The 25,271-nt window shown below is 40.8% G+C and overlaps 1 protein-coding gene across 2 annotated transcripts in view; it reads right to left on the reverse strand.

Moving 5' to 3' along the window:
- The window catches only part of NKD1 (NKD inhibitor of Wnt signaling pathway 1), a 110,073-nt gene that overhangs the window by 40,223 nt on the left and 44,579 nt on the right, over positions 1-25,271 (reverse strand). The gene's annotated exons all lie outside the window — the stretch shown is intronic.

Raw genomic sequence — 25,271 nt, forward strand, 5'->3', positions numbered from 1 at the left:
CTAAAGTAGGATATGGTCCTAAAAAGCTGACGTGCTGCACTCATGGCCTTTTTAACTTCACCTGCAAAAACATACCAGGAACACAGAGCCAGCATGCTCAGCATCAACCTGTGAACTGGAAGTTGACAGTACAGAGGTTTTTGCACAAGATAAGAATAAGGGAATAACCTGTGAAAATTAATGTCTGGCTGTATTCATTAGCTTTATTGTTAAGCAATTTTATTATCATGATAAAAACAGTTCACCTTTTTTTCTTGAAAAAGCTGACAGAGGCTCTTTTCTGCCTTCCACATGCCCAAATGTTATCCTTTTAGATTAGCTATCAAAGTAACTAAGCCACAAAAGCATATCCTGAGAATTCTTCAGCATCAACTTCTGCAACAGCATTTTAAAAAATAGATTTCACAAACACTACCAGATAGCTAGCCCAGAGACCTTGAAAATACTGTTCTGTTCATGAGCAGATACCCTGAAATAACATGAAAACTCACAGGCCAAATGGCTCTGAGAAATGCTGGCAACGTGGCCCGGAATGCTAGGATTCTGCACAGCACAATGTTGCTATAAAAGCTGTCATTCTGGACTTAGCTTTCCAAGAAGCAAATCACAAAAACTATTTTGTTTCCTTGAGTTTTTGTTCCAGTAAAAAAAGGTCTCTTTTTTGAGCATGTCAATTTTTTGAGAAATCAATCATTACCTTAAAAATTATGGAAGACATGGATGGTGAACGAAAAGAAGCCATTAAATGTTGGCATAACTTATATTTCTGCAAGACGATGGTCTTTCCAGGGCCTTGTAAAAGTTAGTATACTTTTGTTTGATCAAATTCCCCCATGTCACCATTTTCCACGAAGCTCTGAGAGTACACCTCTGACTGCTCTCGTAGATACTGAGATACATAGAAGTGACTACACAGGTATATATGGCACCTCTGCTCTCTCCCACAATGCTAAATATTTAATAACTGTTTTGGGTTGGGTTTGGGTTTTTTTTGGTTTTCTTGTTTGTTTTTTTAACTAAACTCAGAATTCCTGCTCCCTCCTGCTCTCTTGGAAAAAAAATATTTTCTGTTAACCTGATCAGCAAATATGCAATGAGTAGGTATGATCTTACTTGTGATGTATCTCTGAGGAGAATACTATCTATCTGGTAGCCTTCATCTCTTAAATTTTTAGCAAAGCAGGCAGTGCATCTGGGTATCAAATGTTGCCTGTTAAAATGATGTCATTCATCTCATCCTCTACAAAACCCACAAGTCATTAATTTTTATGATTTTTCAAAAGCGGTCACTTAAAAATGAGCATACATTTGTTGATGTAAAATGCCCCATCAAGTAGCTCAATGGAAAAGAGTGGAAGACAGAAGTGTAAAACAGCAGAGTGAAGCATTAATATTCATTAAGCTAGCTTCCATATTTTCTCATTTTTAATCATTACATGGGTCTTAAGTAAATATATTTTATATTTAGTCTAGTTTCACTCCTTCTCTAGCTCCTAGTTATTTAAGTTAAAGTAGTGACTTAATGCAAGCAAATTTCCAGTGTTTCCACCTTAAACCAAATTATTATAAATTACCAAATTCTAGAAAAGTGTTTTTATGATGTCAAACCATAATATAACTGTTAAATAGCACATAAATTGGCAATCCTTCCTGAAACTGATGAGAGTATCGTTTGAACATTTTAGTGTCACATTTAAGCAGAATTCCTCAGCTCCCATTCAAATGTGTTCCTCTGTGTAAGATTATGCCATGTATTATCTTTGATAGACAGATGTGTATCTGCAAAAGGTCTGGGCAACTCTAAGGTTTTACAGGAAAAAAAATGAAGGGGAAAAAAAAGAAACTATATAATTCATCTTATTATCATTAACTCTTCTGCCAAAAAAACCTGCAAGAGTTACCTGAGTATTTTTAGCACCACCGAGACAGATGTCACAACCTGGATAAATGCCAAAATGCACCTGCTTGAGAAAAGGATTCTGGACAGTGGATGTAAACTCACACTCAACAGAAAAGTACAAAAGCTGAGCAAGCATCAGAGAAAACATTCTGACTGCAGCTCATACTGCAGAATGGAGTATTCTCGAGTAACCTGCACAAATTGCCTTCACGTGAATAAAATAGTGCATCTACCCCCAGCGACCCAAACTCAGAAAATAGACTAGAGCGAAAGAAAAGGGTGAATATGTAAAACATAACTTGCAGCTCAAGAAATTCTAGTGGGAAGCAAACGCTACAGTCGGATAGGAATATTTGACACTAGGGAGAAGCGTGTTTGAGCACAAAGGAAACACAGGCTCCAGGGGGTGAAAAGACCAGCAGCGGCTCTGCCGTTCGGCCAGGCTCTGCAGCATGGGCCCCCCCGCGCCCCGCGCAGCTGCAGGAGCCCGGCCCGCGGCAGGAGCGGTGCCTGAGAGAGCAAAAGCGACAACGTTTAGGTCATAGGCAGTTGTATATCACTGTCCTGACATGATGTTTTAAATCACAACACTGCATTTTCAAACTGGAACACAGAGTCATGAAACAACCAAAACCAGATGTACCCTGTGAAATACTATATAAATGAGGTCAGCAAGCACTTGACAGAATAAAGAAAAGAAACATTTATGTAGAAGGATTATTCGAGCATGCCACTTCTATAGGTTGCTAAACAGGAACCCATCTAGGGTAAGTGTCTCTACCTCACCGGGAGTTTCACAGATAAATAAGTTGGCCTATGTTAGCTACCAGCACAAATCACACAGAATGACTAAGTTTCAGTCTCAAACATCTGCTTCAAAACTCTGAACAGCTGGCTGCCTGGCCGGGGTAGAAAGGACCTTGTGTCCCATATATCCCATTCTGATAGATGCTGCTGCACTCAGCTTAAGAGTTAATTAGCGCAACTCCCTCAGAAATGCTGCTGAGTATATACATACATAAGGAAGAAAAACAATCTTTGAAAGCTCCCACACCCCAGGGCTTCTATTCAGCTGGTTACAAGTCAGGCAATCGTCACTCGCTTCCCACCTTTGCCATGCAATCAGACTCCAATGAATTCTAAGTCACTGGGAATTTTATTTTCTTAACCCCAACCTCAGCCCTAACCACCCTGTGCAGTTTTCTTACTGATACGAGTCTCTGGAGACTAGAGGCCAGGCACTCACTCTGGGGCTTCCAGCTATTGACTCTCTTTTCACCAGCTATCTGAAAATACTGCCATCCAAAACCTCACCCATCGTTCTGCCTACATCGCTTTATTCCTCCGATGCCTTTGCGAGCTCCCTTTCTGCTTCAACATTGAGGTTAAGCTCCTTGTCTTCACCTTCCAAGCTCTACACAGTTGTACTTGCATTCACATCTCCCAGCCCTACCTCCTAGCCCCTATGCCCACTGATTCCTTTAATCTTGGTCATCAGTATGACTCTTTCTACCTGCCCTGGTCCTGCCTTTTCATGCCGCTCTCCACGACACCCAGCAGCCAGCACATAAGAGCCAAAGCTACAGAATGCAAGCAGAGTGTGTATTTTAGCAACACACATTTGGACTAACATGGTGTTAAATACAGTTTTGCTTTTGGTGTAAGTAGAGACAGCTACATCCATAGAAGTATTGGATATATCAAAGGGTAACCTTTGATATAGGTAGGTTATCATGGTAACAAGCACATTTTTAAAGTTTGGACCCCCACTACTCCTTGTATTACATCACAGTCAATATTGTGTTAATTAACATTTTTCTAAAAGGTGTGGCTCTTCTCAAGTAGAAACAAGTTGCTTTACCTCTCCTCCTCTTTCAAACATCTCATTAAAATCCTTTGATTTAGCCTTAAGATACTCAATTTTCCACATTTTTGGCAGAAAATATGCACACGTTTCCTGGTTTAGTGAAGTTCTTATCAAGGTACCGTATCCACCACTTTCCCCAAGTAAAACACATGTAAAATGACAAATCGTCAGCTAGGAAAACTTTACTCCCTATTTTTAACCATCTGACTGAACCACGATTTTTTTTTCTCTCTCTTTATTCTCATATTGATGCAATAAAGTTCCAGTACTTTTGGAAAGAGCAAAGTTGAAGAAACGTGTTTCACAACAGGACTGCAAGGGACAAGATATGTGGTAACTCTTAACATCTTGTGGAGTAGATTTTATAACTTTTAAAGTAGTTACCAACAAGAATGCCGCGTCACCTATGCACAAACTTCCACTCTTGATGTAGACAAAAAAACAATCCCAAGAAACAGAGGTTCAAGAAAACGAGAATGCCCTTTGGTCTTTCACCCAAACGACTGAGGGCTCTGTCAACTGCTGAGCGGCTACTCTGGATGCTTCAGTCTCACTTGCAAGAAACAAGTTTCCAAAATAAGTCTGATTTTCATATAGCGAGTCCTTAGCAGATTTTGAAAAACTAGTGCCTTGAAGATGCTTCAGGAAACCCATCCAAACCCCCAAACCGTCATTATTATTGTTTTACTTTATTTTTAATCTTGTCCAGACTTGAAGAGAAAGAGGTAAAAGACCTTTTTGAAAAACAGCTGATGGGAGGAACCTAGTTCCCCTTTGGGTATCTGAAATTTCCCATGGACTAGAAATAGCCATGTGTAACTATGATCAGCTCAAGCCTAGCCTTCACTACTGGGAAACCTATTCACACCTCAAAAAACGGTATCATTTATTTTAGGATAATGCAGGTGATATTCAGTTATCTGAAGTGATCATCATTCTTTACAAATACAGCTTTACAGCCAGGCTTAAAACTTGAAAATAAAATAAATATATAAACAAACAAACAAACTGCTTGGACGTCTGTGCACACAATTTTGTGTGATCACTACTTACAGGCAAAAGATAAGAATGGATTTTGGGCACGTATTTGGCTCTCTCCACATTTGGAAGTGAAGCCTTCATATTAATACTCTCTTTCAAAAATGCTTGAAGATCCCCCTCATAAACCTTTTCAAATAAGCCATACGCTTCTGTATTAAGTGTCCTATTAAGGACAAGAGTTTCCTTTCCTTTCCTTCCCTGTTCATAAGTAATCTGTATACCTAGGGCCTTACACAGATAAGGTATATATTCCAAGCCTCACTATAATGAAAATTGAAACCAGGCAAATTAAAGCATATACCATACAGAAAAACACTGTAGAGCAATACACATTTATGCGTTGATTTAAGCCTAGTGTTGTTTCTCCTACAGCATATTTTACCTTTCCTTCTGCAACCATGATGTTTTACTTTTTCTTTTTGAGTTTTCCATTCCAGATAATTTAATAATAAAGATAACTCACCAGGATTAAACTTTCTGTAAAGATGTGTAAAGCAGCTCACACTTGGAGAAGAAGTCAAGGTGACTTTAACTTTTAGACCAACATTAAAATATACATTGCAACTGCAATAATGCAGTTTGTTAAGCAGAAGGAGCAAGCTCAACTTCTATAACGTTTTCTTTCTCTGAAATAAGAACCTGGTGTTCTGTGATCCATTACAGATGGGTTTTTCTTCCTCCACCATGCATGGAAGCTTCTCTCAGATAAAATTTCTTCATAATATAATCACAGCAGGTAGAGTTGTTAAGAAAACAGACTTCTCTAAGATCTCTGATAGATGATCTTGGATGGGTTTAGCTGCTGCAGTTTAGGATTTTACTGCCTTTATCTGCCATGATGGCCTCTATGTCCCAAGTTATGGTCTTCCTAACAGAGGCAGCGGAACACAATGGGTGTAGCACAACAGATACTGAAATTCATCCTTTGGTACCTTAGCACAAAGTTCACACTAATACACCAGATCAAAACTATGATGGTGAAGCATACAAATGCATTCAGTTTGGCTGCCATTGCTCTAGGAGCAGTAACTCCCAGCCATAACAACATGGTCATAGTGTTTGAAATCACTGCATCTATATCCACCAATTTGACAGGATTGGAGCCCCTGCAGTCTCATCTCACAGAAGGTGACTGTAGAGCAATTCCAGCTGCTGGTAAAATACTGTGAAGATAATGACAGGAGGAAAAAAAAAAAAAAAAAAAAAGAAAAAAGAAAAAAAGAAAAGAAAAACAAAAACAAAAAACAAAGCACCCTTAATCTCCGGTCACAAAGGATAGTGGACTATTAGAGACTTATGAGGCAAAAAATATGCCCAATATCTTTATATCCCTGTTACAAACCCTCAAATGGGTACAAGGAGCAGTTGTACGATATGCTTTTATCCCATCCATAGGAACACGAACATGAGGCTGTTGAGGAAGTGAAAGTGCAAAGCAGATGGACACTTACACAAAAGCCTTCATGATGAACATCTGAATAAGTGGAGAAAGGAAAAGTGGTACTTTCTGCTCCAGGTTGCTTACAACATGTAGCTGAGTCTCTTTTGTCCCAATTCAACACCTGGACCAGGCTTTCTGATAAAACATAAATCCTTTCTTCATTCTTCTGATATATTTCTTTTCTCCAGCCTGTGGAAATCGGGTAGTGGCAATACTGAAACATGCTCTTTGCAGGTAGCTTTTTCATCTCTGCTGCAGTGAGTAAATGAGCATCCTCTTTTAGTGGTCAGTCACTGCAACGTGCATTCAACAAAAGCTACCAACCTGCTCATTTAACTTGAATCATAAGGTTCCTATGTGCTGTGGAAGATAAGCACGCTTGTAAATATATATCTACTGATATCCTGTACTAAAAAAAAACAAACAAACAAACAAACAAAAAAAAAACCACAAAAACCACAACACACCAAACCTATAGAAAAAAACCCAGCAATAATAGCTTAAAATACTATGGACTTGCTTAATATTACGTGTAGCTAGCAAAAAAGCGTTAACAGATAAAATTATCCAATGTACATTAAGACCTGTAGATAGTCAGAAGATCCATTTAGGGGACAGTTTTATTGAGAGCATTCCAGTTTCAAGATAGAACATTACTGTTTCTATGATGTTTTCACCCTGGATTTCATGGATCTTTAGAAACTCTTGCTAGGTGTTGCAAAGTGACATCTTCCATTAACACTAGAGTATTGGAATTCTGGAACTATTATGGCTTCTGCTTTTTAAGGTGATAGGGTGAGAGACAGTTTTTCAAGGACTTCTGCCAGATAAGAGATGATATAATCGAAAGCAACTTTATGAATGAGACATATGGATTCAGCAGTTACTTTCCAACTGAAGGGTCCAACCATTTCCAACTAAAAAAGATCATCAGTCTTTGAGATTAAATAGGACTGAAACAAGAAATGACCACTTTTTGCTATATTTAAATTCACTTGGAAGCTACTTCAGAAGGATAAATGAACTCACTCTACAGATTCAGCTATTTACCTTACTTCGTTCTTCTAGCTACCCTCTAATCTCTTTGCTGATTGCAAAATCAATTGTCCCATGTCCCTCAAGATCTTATCTTCAACATAGATTATACTGATGAACAAGTCTAAGAACATGAATGAAAGAGGACAAAGCTCCATCTACCTTCCAGCCTGGAAAAGCTCAATAACTACTCAAAATTGCTTATTTTGGGCTTCTTCACCACAGCAGACAGATGGGCATAGCTACATAATAAACCTAGCTTTCTGTTCAACTTCCTTTCACAATAGATTTGGTTACCAAGAAACCCTTTAACAAACAGACTTAAGTGCACTGAGGTGATTTTACCCAGGCATACGCTGGGAAGCAAGCATGCAGAAAATGGCTACAGAGCTTGACTACAGAATAACTTGCTCATTTAAGATGTGATCACTGAAATCAAGGGTAGTCTTTCCACCGACTTCAGTGATCATGACAGCTTTAACATACTGCATTCTGAACCTTTCTTGTGATAACAGCCTGTGTCTTCCTACGTGCCTCAGGTCTTCATACAGCACAAGGGCTTAAAGCTCCCCTAGAATGATAATCAATGCTCCTCTATTATGTTTATAGCTCTAAGTCTTTTCCTGCTAATGGATGACGTATATTTATGCAGCTGGAGGAAACCTGGATTCAATAACTGCTCCACCACAGACTCAATGTGTGGTGTAGGGTAAGTCACTTAAATCTCTCTGTGCCTTCGTTTTTCAACTGTAAAACGGAATTCTCGATGCCCACCTTTGCAGAGACCTCTGAAGGACGCGCCTCAGGACAAACACATACCCTGGTAAATAATATTACCTTGTTAGGAAGCACAGGTGTGTGACCCTGGACACATATGCTAATGTTGATCCATAAATCTGTCAACAGGAGGTGCTGGCAAAACAGATGGTTCACATTCCTTTTTAAACCACCTCTTTGTCCCCAAAGCCCAGGTATGTCAACTAATCATTTTATAACTGGTCAGGGTTTTAATGGGCCAGGAAGTCACAGTGAAGCACAATGCCACCAGCATTACGGCTAAAAAACGGAGCCAACAAGAGGAAAAGACAGGCATAGAGATTTCTTTTACTCTTCTCCTCTGCTCCCTGGCATGCAGGACAAACACTGTGAGGCTCTGCAGAAAAAGATAAAAGAAAAAGCAGACCCCGTCCCCACACATTCCTGTGAGCAGTACAGCATCAGTGATCATGCCTGAATGCTGACTGATGCTGCGTACATAGAAACAGACAAATGTTTTTTAATTACAGGCAATAAAAAGCCACAGACACACACCATTTAAAAACCTGATTTAGATGAACAGTTGCATGTTGACCCACAGGGTCAGGAGGATTATAAGCAAATAAAAAGTTCACTTCTAAACATATATATATATTTTTTTTTTATTATTTTTTTTTTTACTTAAGAGTTACCTCTATTATTAGGAATTTCGATTCCCCATCTCAATAGTTGAAAACCGAGCACAGGGCATTTTCCTTGAAAATGTTCCTGCAGCAACACGGGCCGTGGCGGGGTTCTCGCTGCAGCGGGGCAGGCTGCTGGGCGGCAGCGCTTGGGCGGCCACGTACTTTCCCATAAAAGGAACCGGAGGGCCAGAGGACCACATCAAAGCCGCGCAGTTCAGCAGATTTCCCCTTCCCCTCCCCCCGAGTCTTTGAGACGGAGACTTCATACTCCAGAATTTAATATCTTTTTCCTCCCTCCCCCCACCAGCCCCTTTGTCTGCGTCTCTGTTCTCTAAGAGCTAACAGATGTTGATGCCATATAGTTTCAAAGAAAACTTTTGATGCCCACATAACTCATTACAACTAATATATTCCAAGAATGCTTGTAGCTCAGGAAACACTGGGGTGAAAAAACAGAGGAGAGGGGGCAAACGGCTACACTGAATAACCCTTGAGAGAAAATAAATAGTTCACTTCAAAGTCATCAGGGAATTCTTTAACAAGCTCTTTCTTCCGCAAAACACAGAACAAATTCAGCTGAGCCTAGAATTCCCAAAGGAAAAAAATAAAACCAAACCCCATATAAATGGCAAAGCAGAGGGAAGCATCAGAGAGGTCACCCGGCTCGCCCAGCAACAAAGCCCAGCATTCTCGCGGTTCGATATTCCCAAGCAACCTGCGCTGTGCCAGGGCACAAAAGCACCGCTGAAAAGCGGAGACTGTCAACAATAACAATACGGAGAGCCCTAAAAAAAGCTAACCCTGTCCCTCTGCGCAGAATGAATGCAGGCAGCGATGAGATCGCTCCGTTCACGAAGCACTTCAATTCAGCCTTACAACGTATGCAGGAGGACACGTCAAGAATGCCACAATTACAAAGAAGAAACATTTGCTCATTTAGCAAAAGCAGGTGATTGCATTTTTCAGGGCAGGCAGGTCCGTGTTCTTAGCCGTTTTCTAGGGTTACATCTAGGATGCAACCCTTCATAAATTTTTCTAGCAGGTCTCCTCCCCTCCCCTGCTGCTTCAGCACACAGCTGCATCCTCCTTTGCCTTTGGTGAGAAGCCCCCCAGGAGTCACCAGGGGTTGGTAGGGAGAAGGGTTGAGAAAAGGGGGGAGGGCGAGAATGCGATTACATCAATTTCCACAGCAGGAGGATCAGATTGCATCATTGTACACAACTTGGGGCCCGCTCTTTTATCCCTGATGCAGGCAAATTTCCCATTGAAATCAGTGGGAGACTTGTCTGTGCAAGGACTGCAGAATCGGGTATTCTGTGATCACAGAATTAGAAAGCAGTAGGAAGCCACACCTGGCAGCACCTCTCTCGGTGGTGCTCTGCCCTCCATCGGGATGGATATCAAATCAAAACAAACGAAAATGTAACAACAATGGTAAATTCCTTCTCCCCCTCATACACAAACTCCTAAAAATCCACCACTGCAGTTATTGTATAGCAGTCTGTATAAAGTTCCTGCCAGTGAACTGCAGATTTTGCACAAAACAAGTAACAATGAGAAAGAAAATATTGCGGGGGGGGACAGAGGGAATCTATCCCACTACACAATCGTAGGCATCTCTCATCTAACAATTAAAATGTAAAGAGTTTTAATGGTTTTAGACAAACAGGTGTGTTCTCCGGCTTGGATTTTTTTCAGGGGTTTAGATGGAAGAGGCAGGGGGGAGAAGTCACCCCGACTTCTGCAACGGCAACCACACATGGTCTCTTTTTCAGAATGGTTCAAATACAAACCATAATACCGTAGCACAATATGCGGAATTATTAGTTTTTCACTGCTGCTCATTTCCAAGCACCACACTTTGCATCCACTTTCACCTGCATAAAAATTTCCCTTGTAGCAGCTCAATAGTCTCCCCACTTCAGCTCCTGCTGCTCCCATGCACACCTTCTTTCCAGAATAATTGTCCCCCAAACACACTGGTAAACAGCCTAGGAAAACCAGAACTAAAATCTTCTATCAATCAGATTTGTTCAGGATAAAATGTGGTTCCTCGTTAAATGATTCCTTATTATCTCTCCTGCCTCACTGTTTGCAGATGGATCGTTTCCTCTAGGGAATAACAAGGAAGGCGTCCTGAAGCCTTGTGGCTTTGTAAGTAAAATACCGTATTACTGAGGTCATCCACCACATTTCAGGGTGGCAGGAAACTTCAGCAGGAGAGCAGACAGCAGAGCTGCTCAGGTAACTCAAATCTAGTCTGTGGACTTGGAGATTTCTACAGCAGCAGAGCAGGGCTGAGATGAAAAGAGTCAGGAAAAGAGACAGGGGACAACACAGAAGTAGAAAACAGTACTGAGTCCTTATTGCTAAAAGCACGGAATCAGAAGATTTAAAATTCTATTCCATAAATCCAAAAGCTTACCAAACTCTCCAAACAGCGCACCTATAAGATCTGGGTTCTAAGTTTCCTCAAAACACCCCAACACATCCAGACTAAGAGGACTATTTAGTGTGCGGAAAGACTGTGAAGCCCTACCAGAACCACTTATGCCACGCGTCTGTGGTGGCTGCATTGCAGCAACACTCCAGTCTCCATCAAACCACAGGTTCTGAGCTACCGGGATGCAGCACTTGGGCCAGGAACCGCCTTCGAAGGACACTGTGTGTCTTGCCCATGTTTTTTACAACTGTCAAATAGCATATTCCAATGTGGGCCAATTACACGGTCCTTCTGTCTCACATGTACCAGAACAGAGTGAGGAATAAAAAAAGAATCCCAAAATATATGATATAAAATAAAGGTGATGGTCTGGTTTTAGTTTCAGCTGAGCTCTACTGGCACTATTTTGTGACTGCAAAATAATTTGTCCTTTAGGATGAAAAAATAGCAAATGCTAATTAGAAGAAAAAAAGAAAAAAAAAAAGAAAAAAAACTTAGTAACTATTACTTAAAGTGGCTATTGCCAGCAAAAGCTGAAGTTTTCCCAGCATAAGATGAAGCACAACAGCAGCAGCACCACGACTGAGGCTTCACATTAAAAAAATAATAGGACTACAATCTGAGGTTCCTCCTAAAGCTGGTGATGCTTTGCCTGAATAAAGACTTAGAAATCTGCACCTATAGCAATACTCCTGACTTTATACCATGTTTCTGTTTTCTATACTCAGAACATAAACTACAGAGGCACTCATACGTCCTGCATTTTAGTAACCTTGCTGGACTCCCTCAGCTGTTTCTATACATTGAAAAGTTACATTCAATAGGCTAAGTTACTTTTGCTAGAATTTGTAAAAGAAAAAACCCAACCCATAGACAAGACAGAGCACTAAACCTTTCAAGTGTATCTCCTTCAAATGGTCTCAGCAGTAGGGGCCCAGCAGTATAATTGCCCTCGGAAACTCGTAATTCCTTTCCAATCTCAAGCAGACAAATTAAAAGCCATTACAATTCTTTAAATTTTTCCCAAACTTTTTTTTTTTAACTGTCAAAGATACGATCAATGTATTTTCAACTGTATCCCCCTGAACACTAAAAGTCTAGACAGAAATCTTTCAGATGTGCCTATATTCCTCAACCAGGACTTCTGCTGATACACACAGGTACTGTGCTACAGATAGGAGAGGAGGGAAAAAACCTACTTCAGTCTGCCATGATGGAGCAGATTCTCATTTTGACGCAACTCTGACAATCTGGACACGCAAAACTCTGAACATCGGGCCGTTGGTATGATTTTGTCTCCTGAACTGGGCAGAATGATGCCCAGAGACATCCAAAGACCTTGGAAGGGCTTTTATGACTGGTTTTCACCATTTCAGGGAAAACGTTTGGTTTTCTGATTGTGCGTATGCGTGTTGGAGTGTGTATGTTTGTTTGTTACATTGCAAGGAGAACGGAAACTTTAAAAAAAAAAAAAAAAAGATTAATTTTGCCAAGCATTAAGTTTCCTCTCAAGAAACACTGATAGAAAAACCTAATCCAGTCTCACAGAATATATGCAGTTCCTTTACCTGAAACAAAGGAATTTACCTTGCAGTGACAAACTCATGCCTGGGTTTCGGAAGCACTATGGGAGCTAATATTTGTAGAACCTCTTTCAATGCCTTTTTTCCCTTGTTCCACTATTTCTATTACCATGTATTAGTGTTGTATATTACTCTTCTGCAATATACTCTAGCAGAGGCCAGTGCCTGTGCCTCCCAGTGCTATGAAGACCCACAAACCCTCCCCTGGCCCAGGAGGATGCACTCCAAAAGGTACACGGGGATTTATTTCTTGCTACCTGTGGGCTCTTGCAGTAGAGAAGACCCCACAAGCATTGCTATCTGGAGCAGCTCACTTGTTCACTTCTTGCGGTGACCAAGCCCAGAGAGATATGAGTGCACAGGTCTTGGGCAACCAAACTGGATCTTTCGGTCCAGGTTTCACAAGCGCTCAGGTACTCCAAGATCAACCCCGAATGCCAGGGATCCATCTCCAGGCATGATGTTATGTATGATTTCAGATACAGGGCATGTATCTGACAAAAGCTGGCCTTGACGTCAGACTTCACACAAAACAGGAGAGGCCAAAACCACCAGCACTGTGAGAAGCCAACCAAACCAAGGATATCGGATGTTGTCAAAAGCTGTAAGAGCACCATTTCCATGTTCTGAGCACATCACTAGGGCTAGGAAGTCCTCAGTGTGCCCCTTGGAAGGGCACAGCCCCCCTTTAAACAAGTGGCATAGAAAACACGACTCCATGACTAGCACAAAACACTGACAAAAGTGGCATCACTTGGGATCAACAGCCACTTTCTCTTCCCATAGAGGGTGGGAGAAAGCTGGAGAGAAACTTAGGGTACTCGAGTTTCATCACAGGTCCACAAAGTCTTCCTTGTGTGGTTGTGACGAGCAAGTGACACAAACTGGAGTTTTAAGAGTCTTATCAGGTTACCATCCTGCCTTACTTTCTTTTTTAAAACCAACTTAACTCCATCTTTGTGGCAAGGTTTTGTACTCATTTGCTATGATTTATAACATCTTATTTAAACAGAAAGGCCAGTGGAAATCCTTTACAATGTTTATACAGTCTTTAATATTTTCCATGAGGATCAGACACGTTTGGGAGGGGAGGGAGGAGGGATGACAGCCAAATGCAGATTATATGCAGAGCAGTAGGCTTGACTGACCCCATGCAGCTACTAAAGGGTCAGCAGCATCTTAAAATTCACATTTGCCCAGAAATGTTTCACCTAGTCTCACACAAATACCTGAAAGGCATTAAAGAAGGAAGGAAACCTCAGCATTTCCAGTCAGTTTACTTTGCTCGCTTGACTTTAAGAAGATTGTTGCCTTAATTTTTCGATTCAAGCCTGTTGGTCCATTTAATATGCTCCAGTATGAAAGGCGCACAAAGAGGAGTAGTACAAATAGTTATTAAAATAAAGGAAAATGACAAGGAGGCTTTATTACCCCAAGCTACCTCCATTTAAATTTTGAAATATAAACTAGGAGAAATATTTTACCACAGTCATTACTGGCACCCCAGTTAATATTGTTATTTTAACGTCAAATGTTTTTTAATGCTGCTAATTTTTAATTGCTTGTATTTAAAGAATGAAATTAAATTAACACAAACAGAATAGATCTCTCCTCTCTTGCTAGGCACAACTCTTAAGTCCAGTCAGAAGAGTCTGTCGGGCAGCCCAGATTGCATCAACAGCTTCATAAGCTCATGACACACCAGCAACATAGCACAAACTGTTGCCCAAGCTGTCCTGGCAAGACATGCAAGCCTTGATTTTGATCCCAGTTTTACCCTAGTTTCACATTTCTGTAACTGCAGTGGAACAAAATCAGAGAGGCTGGAAACAGAATTGTGCCTTCACCTCTTGCCGGAGCATTCAGGACCAGCTCATTTTATAGTCAGCTATAGCATCAATATCGATATCAAAGTAGATATTTTAACTTAAGTTGAAAACTCTTTGTATTTCTTCCACAAGCAAAATATTAAGAACCCTGCCCTAGAGAAAGATGAAAGGAGCCAATCTCCCCTTTAAATTACCAAGTAAGCCTGGGCCTTGACTCCTTTTTCAATGGGAAGTCAAAACGTCTGACTTCAATCAGTTTGTATAAACCAGCTTTTGTTTTTCCTTTTACCCAAATGACTCCACTCTTAAGGATTTATTGTAACTGGATTGCTTTTCTACCCAGCAGGGAGCTGTAGCACTAGCAAAGCTGTTCCACACAGTAGGTTTTCCGCTGATTGAATTTCTAGACTTTCAGCTCTTCGGAAATGTTTGCTCTTGTACAAGCTGTCAGAGGGAAATTGTGTGCAGTCGATTTTGTCTCAGCTAAAGCCAAGCGGGGTTCCATATGCAGCCAGCCAATGCGGAATTGAAAGAAGGAGGATCAATCAAATTGCGAAGGAAAAAAAGGTCTCAGCACAAACAAAAACACCCCAAAGAAATAAAACACACAACAAAAAAGGGCAGGGGGAAGCAGATGAGAATCAAAACCATTTCTGCAAATAGGTGCATTCAAAAGAACCAGTAACATCCTTTCTTGAAAGCAAAACTTTTATTTTAAAATCACTAAAATAAGGGCTAGGAGCCATTTGAAGAAGTTGTTCCATTAAACATGCACAAAGCCAGTACCATTATGTTGCTCCAAAACCAAGCTGCTGTATAAGCCCTCATCCTTTGGAGCAGCCCACCTTACCGGTACTGCCGCAACTCTCAGCACCATGGTCACGTCACGTCACGTCACAGCGCAGCATACCTGCCACAGCGAGCACTAGGGTAGCCAGGCCTTTTACGCTCTCTGCATGTGCTTCTGCCTGGCTGGGTGTAATCAGGAAAACATGCTGGGCAGATGTAGGAAGCCATTGCAAAGCACCTCAGCTACCATGCTTGTCACGGGTGGTGGAGGGTGATTTAACAAGAAGGATTTTTCAGCCATCTTGTTCTGGGTACAAGAAGTCTTGTACAAAGACTATCGAGTCACCTCCACTTCACATGCACCACAACCATTACCTTGCCACACACATGGCCTAATGGTTCAAACTGCTGTCTGCACTTGAGACTTTGTTATTTAGAAATCTAATAAATGACAAGGCCAGAAGTGCACATAGGGGCCAATACAACCAAAGAAATCAGAAGCAGCAAGCAGAGTAAGACATTTGTATTAAAGATCCCATAAAAGGATCTTAGTATAAGCAACCCTTGACTGTGGTCTGGTCTGCAATAGCTCGTATTTCTAACTCAACTGCAAGGACAAATTTTGGTTCTAACTGCATTACATGGAACAGAAATGCTTTTAGGCATTAGCCAATAATTCCAAATGACATAGTAACCCGTCAGTGTGACAACACAGGTCAGTATTAGACTGGAAGTCTTTGCCCTGCCAGCCATGGGTAGGTAAGCCTTACAATCTTTAAATATACTGTAATACATCCAGGAGCAATTGCACTGAGACCAGGCACACCATCTTGACTCAGTACTGAGGTGTGCATTTTGGTGATGCTGTGTTAGAAAAATTGTGCCACCTGGGTTGTTTTTTTTTAAGAAATAATTACAGCTAGTGGGTTATTCTTTTCTGACATGCAGTGAAAATCACAACACCATACAACAAGAGTTTTGTTTTTAAATTACTGGACTTGACCTTAAAAGACCCGTAAGTCCTACTACCTTGTATTGTTCAGGACCCCATCCCCACGTGTAAGTTTAGTGAGTAGCCAGAGAGTGCAGCAGCATCCATAGTACTCACTAACTGTCTGCAAGGACAGTCACTCTACCTGCTAAATGTATAATGGAGAAAAGCACCTTGCAAAAAAGGCTTTCTTAGAGCATCCTGAGTGTCTGCAAGAGTGACTGGTGCGGTGTCTCAGTGAAGGTGCAAAAAGTGAACTTTCAGTTTACTGTGCACTGTCTTTCCTCAGAAGACACTTACTATGCAGTGAGAAAAGATGACATCTATCATGAAACAAATAATAATAATGAGGATTTTTGCCGCTATTCTTCCCCAGTCAGCTGCCTTCTATTAACAGTGGTTTTCTCTCTCAGTTCCCACCTTATTTCACCTGTTAAGCGTAGCTCAGTGATTTTCCTGCTGGGAGTCTGTTCAGACACGCTTTCCCAACTCAGCACACTGACAGCCTGACATTCGTGTTCCTAATCAACAGTGCACCTCAACAAAGCCCTGATGATGAAAGGAAATATCCTGGCTCCAAAGTCTTCTAAAGGGCCACTTGACTGACGAAGGCATTTGCACCACTATTTGCACCATATTTAATGAACCTCATTATCGAAACAGTCATCTGCTCATGCTAGTCACTAAAGAGTTTCCTCATTTTTTCTTTACCTCTTGGGAGGCTACAGTTCCTCTTTGACCATAAAGAAAAACATTGCAAACAAAAAAGAAAGAAGGCATAGAATAAGAAATTCCTGATACACAGGAAGGAAGCACAAGGCTGCAAGTGACCTGAAACTTTGATCAGCCTTTCCTACTGATGCTATTAAGATTTACTCCAGCTGTCCCAGCCACTAGTGTTAGCAGTGGATCCAGCCCAGTGCTATAACCATGTACAATAGCTAAATAAAGTATTGCCTTAAGACAGAAATTCATTCATAAATCCCAACAAAGGTTATGGAAAGGTTATTGCTCTCCAATTAAAGATACGCTGGCATTTTGAACTAAATATGGATTTGATTTAGGGGGAGACAGAATATAAGATTCAATATTGCAAATGCATAACCTTCGGTGTTCTATGGGAAAAGCAGAACAAAGATTGGTCAATTCTCCCCACATGGACTGATGAAGCTTAGATTGCCTGAAAGATTTCTTATCGCATTACTGATTTCAGTCAAGTCTCCTGTTGTGTAATTCAGTTTGTGGGCACAGGGTTATAAAAAGTCCTAAGAATTATTCTGGAGCTGACAGATGTAACTGAAGCAAGGTAGGCACAGCTCCAACACAGCTTCTCACCAACACTTATCCCTAACCAATTGCTTCGTATCTTACAGATATTCCACTTCCAGGTCCTAAAAAACCAGAAGACTACAATACCTGAACCATCTGTCAAAGTTAGTGTTCTTCACCATGACCAGCCTTAGAGTTTTGCAGACATTGCTCTATTTATGTGCTTTGGATAAAAGCCTGCCTCTCTCTTCCTCTTGAAAACCTCGCTGTTCACCTCCACACTCTCCCAGCTGAGCCACCAATAATCTTATACTAACTCACCTATACACTGCACTGGAAAACACACACCTTCCTCAAAAGGTTAAAACAGAAGTTTGAATGTCTGAGTCACTCTACTCTGACGTGTGTAATTATACAAAATACACATTGTGGATTTGCTGCTTCTTCCATTGAAGTAAATGGCAGTTTTGCCATTGATTTTAATGGAAGGAGAGGCCTTGTTTCCACTGCATAACATAGGCCATCTGCAGATTAACATCCTAAACCATATGTCATGCCTTGCAGGTCTCACTTTAGACTACAATTGTCTTTCCTCCCAAACAAACTGCTGTCAATCTGCCTTTATTTGCTTTAACGATTACCAGAAACTACCAACTAGTTATTACCAGAAACTACCAACAGGCTTCTTTAGAAGGAGCAAACCAATTTCACACAGAACCAGGATGGTGACGATGACGGAAGATGCAGTAAGAAATCGGGGGGGGGGGGAATTTAAAACAAAACAAACAAACAAATAAACAAACAAACCACACCACAAAAGGCATTGAAGTTGGGAGAAGTTAGAGACAAGGCTTAGTGACACAAGAAGACTGGAAAACAGATGCATAGAAGTTAAAATCATGGAAAACTTTGCACAAAGACTAAAGCTTACTCAAACAGTTCTTTTGAAACCAATGTGATTACTTAAATGAGTAAATTTTACAGTTTGCAGGATCAAGCATCTAAAATGAATGCTTAAAACCAATGAAAAAAGATATAAGGTATCTGTAATAGAATAACAGCACATGAAATATTGTATCACACTGATATCACAGTAATATTAATGTTAATTATCTCTCATTAAAAATAAACTTCAAAGTGGGACAAGAAACCTGAATGGTAATATAGGCAAGATTTACAAGTGATGATAGAAACTAGGCTAAGGTATATACTAGAATATGCAGTGAAAAGGAAGCAATCAGAAAGACTGAAACAAAAACAAGGCAAAGAAGCAAGGGCTACAGCAGGAAAGAAAATAAGATGGGTGTAGAGAAAGAACATGCCCACATGTCTTTATCCCCTATCTAGTCAGAGCCACAGCCCGCAAACATTTAACACCTGATGAAAAGACTAAAGCCATGGCCATTGCTGTGAATTTCAATGACCTGGATCTAACTCTTAAAGACATTCCTAGGTTTGGAGTTGCAGGGGCTTCCCTTGTGAACGAGCACACGTGCATCTGCAGGATTTAGTCATTAGCTCACAGCCCTTGCAGGGTTGCGTTTTTCTTACAATATGGCTCCAACAGCCACAGCTTTGTCCAAGTGAGAATGAATTCCTGGGAGTGTGACAAAATGGGGTGCATGCAGAGACAGATATCCAGGGGAGACTGGGATTTCTGAGAACTTACGGACAAATTCCGCTGCTTACCTGACAGAAATGAGATGGGCTGCTAGCTGACACTTCAGAAAACACTGAGAACACTGCCCCAGTGAGAAAAGTTTCTTTAACATGTAAATGAACTTTCCTTGGATCATGCATATGTAAAATAAAGTTAGGTATCAACACCTAACTTATACACAAAGCTGCCTCGAAAGAAAAAATATCAAGAATTCATAAGAAAACTGGGTATGAAGAAGATAATTCTGTGCATGACGTCTTTCAGTGAAGCTCTTCTACAACTCTAGACTATTGGAAAAAGAGGCAGATTAGTTCTCTGTCCATCTTAACAAATTTCTGCAAACAGTGTCACCCAGCTGGAGCAGCATGGCCAGCTGACAGTGCAGTACCTCACCCACCACCAAGCTCCCCTGTGCTGCCATGCCCTCTCTGTGCTGCCTGAGCAACCATTTAAAAGCAATTCTCAAAGTTTCTACACAAGCTGCTCTTACACCAATGCGTATAGTATAGACATCCCCCTCTGATGTGTTGTATGAGGCAGAAAGGAGTAACTGTCTCTAATGACAGTGCTCAAAGGCAATAATCAGTAACAGGGATGCTGAAAAAGAAAACAAGAACTTGAGGAGTCAGAAACATGCATGGAGGTAGGCTAGGAAAACATATCATGATGGAAGTAAAGGCCCTGAAAGTTACACCAAGTATATGGAAAAATGCAATGTTCGGATGTTCATTGTAAATTTTATTTGTACAGTTTTTCCAGGATCTTCAGGGCCAAAGCAGAAGACCCCACAGCTTGAGCTACAGGACAGTGTCCCTAAAAAGCCACCTGCTGCAGACTCGTAAGTGCCACAAATGAGGCTCAGAGGGGTTCACAGTGCACAGGAACAGAACTTTACACAACTTTCTGGTCCATTTGAATTGATGAATATTGTAGACTCAAATATTGGAAGGAAGCCTAGGAGGTGAGTGTCTGTTAACATGTGACAAGCTTTTTACTTCAGGAAACACGAACACACCTGGCTTAGATCATAAACCACAGTAGCTGTGATAGTTTTAGCACACCAGTTCAAAAACTGGTAGTAGTCTTGGCCTTAGGATGGGCCAAGGTGTTTCACATAGGCTGGCAGTATATGGATTTTGCACTGGAGTCTGAGGTATTCTCCATTTGCTCACTCTCTACTATTAATAGATCATTTTATTTCACGTTTCTCTGGTTTTATGGCAAATAACTATGCACACCCAATATTTATCAGTTGTAATGTGGCAGCAGAATCCCTGTTAAGAACTTCATTTTGTGTATCTCTTACACAACACCTGCAAAGCAAACTTTGCAGTTCTGAGCTTGTTAGGGGTTGGGTACTCCTTTGCATCCTGACTGAATCCTAAATGTGCCCAGTAAAGCTCTGTTTATTTTAGCTAGGGATATTTCCATAGGCCTGTTTTGATGGGCAGAGCTCCTTCTCCTCTGCTTTGGTGTCTCTTCCATTTAAGAGTAACAAACTTAAAAGATTTAAAAAGAAATAAATAAATGGAACAGGAAACTATCATAGCGTCAAGATCTCACTTTTTGGATAGAATTTAGGACAAGAGGCAATACTAACAAATACAATTTGTACCAGACTTTAAAGCCTACATGCTCAAGCCAATGATCGCACACATACACAAATTCATGCTGTGAATTCTCTTATAAGCCTGCTGGAGATAACACACAAACGCTTGTTTAGAGACCTCTGCTCTTTTTTTCCCTAACGTATTATCACTGTATTATTTTTGTTATGCCCTTGCACATAGAGCCTTAGCTCTCCACTCACAATGTGTGTTCTGCTCTTCTCACCGAGGCAGGACGGGAATCAGGGAGAACACAAGTTTCCTAATTATACACAGAGCAAGTCACCACACTGTGACATTTAGAAGCAGTCGTGCAGCCCTCTATGATCAGGGCTGCATTTAAGCCTTCTGATAACAGAGTGGGTCAGGTAGGTACGTCACTCTGGACATATTAAACTGTACTGACAGAAAACAGTAGCTCCTTTGAAGAGGCAGTGTGCGCAGAGGTAACAAGGCTGGCTGTGTAGTTCGGTACAGGCAGCTGTCACAAGCCACCCTTGACTGCTCGAGCTAGGGAAGAGCATAACGCGGCCAAGGAAAGAACGCAGTTCAAAGGCCCAAGCCTGACAGTAAATACTGAAAGAAAAAGAAAAGGAAAAATAAGAACAAAGAAATCTTAAACTGGTTGGTTTGTTTTTCAGTTTACACAACTGTAAACAAATGCAGAGGTTTCTTAGTTTATAATGCTTTTTGTGGTCATGTAACTCAAATGTAAGCTTTGATTTAAGAAACGGAATTTGGCAAGAAAGGAGTTTCAAGGCAACCTACTCACTTTCCCATTAAGAAGATTAAAAAAGAATTCAAAATATTTAACTTTGAGTACTAAGGTCTGTACTTGTGTAGCAACTAATCTTGTGCTAATGCACATCCCAATTCGGTACTGCACTTGCTTAACTTTAAGCATCCAAGTAATCTCACTGACTTCCCGCATACTTCAGCACACGCTAAGTGCTTTGCTGAAATGGGGCCATGATCAGATTTAAACAGAGTGTCCCTTAATGAGGATTTACACATTAAAATAAAAGGTTTCCAGAAAAGCCACTCAGCCTGTAAAAATCTAGCCATTCCCCTTAACCAGCAACTTTTTGTCTAACTTTGCCTTTAAATAAAGCTATCTTACATACAAGGAAGGAATCCACAAAGAGTTATTTTAAACAGAACATTTCAAGTTCAACTAAATGTGGGAAAAATCAGGGCCTGGACTCTTAACCGTATCCGGACTCACTGTGCCTATATGTAGAAGGCAGCAGCATATAATCCCTTGGTATGCCGCAGCCACTTGTGCATTCAGCCTGAACTCTGAACGTGCTGTCCTGCTTTTGTAATCCAACAGGCAACATCCGTCTTTTCTGGCCAAATTCTTTTCAGCTATATCTTTTCCAGATTTCAGTCATTACTTGCATGCAAAAGGAGTTGAGTTCAAACCTTTACACTACAATAGGCTTTAATTGCATACACCATATACTTTTAAACACTAATCATTCTCATGAGTAGTAACTGAGAAATAACATTACTTTGCCTTGAAAATATAGGATACAGTTAGGAATAAAGGAAAAAGTTACTGAAGAAATACCACCTAGTTCCCCATCTCCAGCTCAAAGAGAAGGCCAGTATTTTACACTAGGAACATTCATGATTTCCTTTAAAGCAGGTGTAGGTCTTCGTCACAATTACAATTATTCTGCTACTGCTTTAGCAATATATCTCCCTCTTACAGGTGCTACTGCAGAAAAAGTCTTTCTTTCACAATAAATTACCCTAAGGAAGAAATTACATTATTCCACACCTACACATAGCAACAACCATCCATTTACCTGCTTAGAAAAATATAAGCAAAGCCACAGAAGCTGCAGCTTTTGTAGCCCATAGAGATTTAAATTTCCCAATGGCAACAGGGGAGAGTTTTGCCTGAGCTGGTACATCTGCTGTGCTCAGAGGGACTGCTCCGGCATTACTCCCACAGCACTACAGGTGGCACGGGCTTGTCTGCAAAAGACAGCTCTGCTGGATTTAAACTGGAGGCTTAGCTCTAAACTGAGCTAAGGTGCAAAAAGCTGTGTGGACATTTATTTTGTGCAGTTTATTTTTATTTGGCCTAATTGATTCAGAATCATTTTAAGCCAAACAAAAAAGATAGCCAGAATCCTTAATGCCCACAACAGTCTTCACCATTCAATCCAAATTAAAGTAGCCGTTTATTTCAACTGAAGTTGTGCCACTCGTGTGTGTGGACAAGGCCAAAGCTAATCAGGTGTCGTCTCACCACAGTTCCAGCGAACAGTCTGAGCGGAGATAATGGAAGGCTCTGCTTCCTGCCACAGCAATTAGCAAGGCGAGGGGGAGGCTCTGCCAGGCCGGAGCTCTACCGGCAGCAGTTTGGGGTGTACAGGGGAGAGGGGCTCCCTGCTAGACAGGGCTGGCAAATCTATTTCTGCACCAAAGAAACAATCCCTTCAACGTCCCTCCAGTGTGTTGTCGAACCTGACCTGTGTGAAATTTGAGAATGGCTATAAATCAAAGGGAGAAAAAGTAATAAAAAGCTCCCAGCAGACTTGATGACATGTTGATAATGTTCTCGTCCTGGAGTCAGGGTGACACCAGCCCAAAGATGATATATAGAACTAAGCCCACATACCGACGATTTACTGGCCTAACGACAGTTTTAATTGATCAGAAGCCAACAATTACTGGATTCCTTCCCACTGCCTATTTCAGTATCAGGCTCTGGCGTACAATCAAAACACTAGCCCTGCTTCTCCACAGTTCATGTGCCAACTTTGCAGTGGATGCTCAAGCCAAGCAAGAATGATATGCAAATCTGGCAGGTGTTTGGGGCATACCAGTGCTGCTCAAAAGCCCAACCATAAAAAAGGAAACAGCAGAAAGGCTAGGGGAGTCCCGATCTGCTGCAGAAAGGCTGCAGGCTCTGTACAGTACACAGTAAACAGGTCCCAGAAACAGGAGACATGGCTTTCAGGCAGCAACAGAAAAGCTCAATTATTTTTGCTCAGTATAAACAAAGCACATTCTTTATATCCCCTCCAGATTGTCTAAAGGCCTCTCTTGCCACTAAAGCCTATTTCAAAAAGAACAAGAACTTACAAACAAATAGAGCAACTAGTGCTGGTATCAATCACATAGTGTTCCTTTGTTTTTTGTTTTGCTTTGTGTCTTAAAGTAGGGAACCAGTAGAAAGAGATTTCCTTCCCAAGTGTATGGAAAATGGATGTGTCAAACTGAATTAATATCTGCAATGGCACATTCAAATGGCCATGATTAAGCTGCTGGAATGAGATGAATCAATGTGGGAAAGGTGCTGGCAAAGAAATATTTTTCCAGTATATTACTGTCTCTTACAGACAGGCAAGTGCATGTAATTTGTCTTGGTCTATCAGGATTTACCTATCTGTTCCACAGTCAGCATAAGGGTATGCTGCGAATTTCCAAAAGCTTCTATCCACCTTCTTTGGGACCCAAAGAAAAGTTGGGAAAGGCTCCAAAGAAAAAAATCCTATTAAATGAAATAATAGATTCCTTACCGTAAACTCATGAGATATAGACATTTAGAAACTACATAGGAGCACAGACTATACAAAGACTGATACGACAGTATCTTTGTGCAATGCTCTTAAAATTAGTGATGCCACTAAATACTTTCCTTCTCTCTTGACCTTCTATCCTCTTATTTCTGTTAATCTTTCTCTTAAATCTGGTTTGGCCAAGTTTTTCAGCAGAAACAAAAGCAGCTCAAGAGTTCAGAAAGAGAAATACTGTTTTTAGAAGCACAGACAATAGAAAACATCTTCTTAAGACCAGATGTAGTTTGAAAAAATTATTTTCTGCAGTTTCATGAGACTTCAGAGTTGGGTGACTACTTTTAAGGGAAATACAGGCAGAAGGACTAGTACCGCAAACTGGGACAATATGGTTTTGAAGAAGCTCAAAAGGTTGGGGGTTTTTGTTCTTTTAAAATATTTAAAACATATTTAAAACTCTTCCACAAAAGCGGAAAGGATGTAACTACAAAGGAAAAATGAGGAGATTAAGTATCCAGAAGATGCTACCGGCATATACTCTGAAAAGAAAGGGAGTTTTCCTCTCTTCAAGCTTCCCAACAGTAAAACTTTAGCAAAAGAGTCCAGAAGGTTCAAACACAATTAGATTATTATAGGGAGAGTATTAACTTCTCTATAAACATATTGCACAAAGGAAGACCTCCTGAAAGTAGATGAGATTGACAGTCTTTATGTGCTCCGCTATGCAGTACTGGCTGTAGAGCTCTTCCTTGCTGCCTCTATTACAAACTTCACTTAATATGGCATTTTAGCTTCCGTGCCTATCTACTCTTGACATGTGACAGGCCAGTAACAATAA

The sequence above is a fragment of the Nipponia nippon genome, unplaced genomic scaffold (genome assembly GCF_047370975.1).
Source record: "Nipponia nippon isolate SJK-2023a ecotype South Korea unplaced genomic scaffold, ASM4737097v1 scaffold_7, whole genome shotgun sequence".
NCBI classification, from domain to species: domain Eukaryota; kingdom Metazoa; phylum Chordata; class Aves; order Pelecaniformes; family Threskiornithidae; genus Nipponia; species Nipponia nippon.